Source organism: Lactuca virosa, chromosome 6 (assembly GCF_052849685.1).
Source record: "Lactuca virosa cultivar CGN04683 chromosome 6, Lactuca_virosa_CGN04683_v6, whole genome shotgun sequence".
NCBI classification, from domain to species: Eukaryota; Viridiplantae; Streptophyta; class Magnoliopsida; order Asterales; family Asteraceae; genus Lactuca; species Lactuca virosa.
The window spans coordinates 5,200,910-5,202,426 of NC_136431.1; positions in this window are offsets into that span (position 1 = coordinate 5,200,910).

A 1,517-nucleotide genomic window follows, 5' to 3' on the forward strand; every position below is an offset into this window, starting at 1 on the left:
GGAAAGCAGCGTACCAATTGGAAGTTCTTTATGTCCTTCGTCTCTTGGCTCACATCGACAACATGAGCAAGGAATGTACGACATTCCTTTCATAGGTACTTCTGGGCTTGTATGCTCGAGATGATGCGAAGGTTCGTGTTGGGTTTGTCGCCGTAGATAACTAGAGTTTCGCTAGATGGCAGATTAAGACGAACAGCCTTTTTGTAACACATGATGTCGGCACGATGAGAACTCAACCAATCCATGCCGATTATGATGTCGAAACTTTTAATCGAGACCGGTATGAGGTCGATTGGAAATGAATGGCTATCTAGTGTTAGTGTACATCCTATGTATATCCAGCTAGTACTCTCTATTTTCCTGTTAGCCATTTCTATAGTGAACGGTTCTTTAAGTGCATGTGATTTTTGTTTAAGCAAGTGAGCAAATTTCTGGTTCACGAAACTCCTCTCCGCTCCACTATCAAACAGTATGCATGCATATGAGTTATCGAGGAGAAACGTACCAGTGACCACTATGGGGTCGGCAACTGCTTCCTCGTGGCCTATAGCCAAAACTCTTCCCACTCCTCCGGCATTCCCTGCCTTCGCTCAGTTCCTCTTGTAATGGCCCACCTCGCCGCAACCGTAGCAAGCCTGGCCCACACCAGCACCGGGGACTTGGGTGATTGGCCTTGCCGGAGCTTTGCAGAAACGGGCAGTGTGCCCCTTCCTATTACAGTTAGAGCACTGCATTTCCCGGCAGGGTCCGTTGTGGTGGAAGCTGCATTTGTTGCACTTCGGCAAGCTTCCTGCGTACTGCTTTACCAGCGCAGTAGCAGTAGGTGCTATTGCAGCATGAACAGCTACGACATGCTGCTTTTTGGCAGCTTTCTGTGTAGTGTTCTTCTTTTTGTCATCCCAAAACTTCCGCTTGTTGTCAGTGGCTTTAGAGGGTTCTGAGATAGCTAGGGTTGTTGTTGTTGACGGTGTACGGGCCCCATGGTCAATGAGCCGTTGTGCCAATTGCTTGGCACTATCAAAGGTAGTGGGGTTGGAAGCTAGGACATTCCCCTGAAATGGAGGCATCAGCCCCCAGATGTACCTCTCCACCTTCTTCGCTTCAGAAGGGACCATTCCCGAACATAGTTTTACCAGATCGCTGAATCTGGCAGTGTAGGAGACTATGTCGGAGCCCTTCATGGTTAGGCTCCAGAGTTCCTGTTCAAGCTTTTGAACTTCGCCCCTCGGGCAGTATTCCTCGATCATGAGCTCCTTAAGAGCTTCCCAGCCCATGGCATTTGCCACTATCAGAGTTAGTGACTTGATATGGCTATTCCACCATGTCAGGGCTCGGTCCGCGAAGGTGCAGGCAACAAATTTTACTTTGCTCCCTTCTGGACAGGAACAGATCTCAAAGATCGATTTCGTTTTCTCGAACCATTGCGAGAGGGCAATGATTCCGCCAGTGCCATTGAAGTTCCTGGGTTTGCAGCTGGTGAATTCCTTGTACGAGCTCTCCCTAGAGCGCACTGGAGC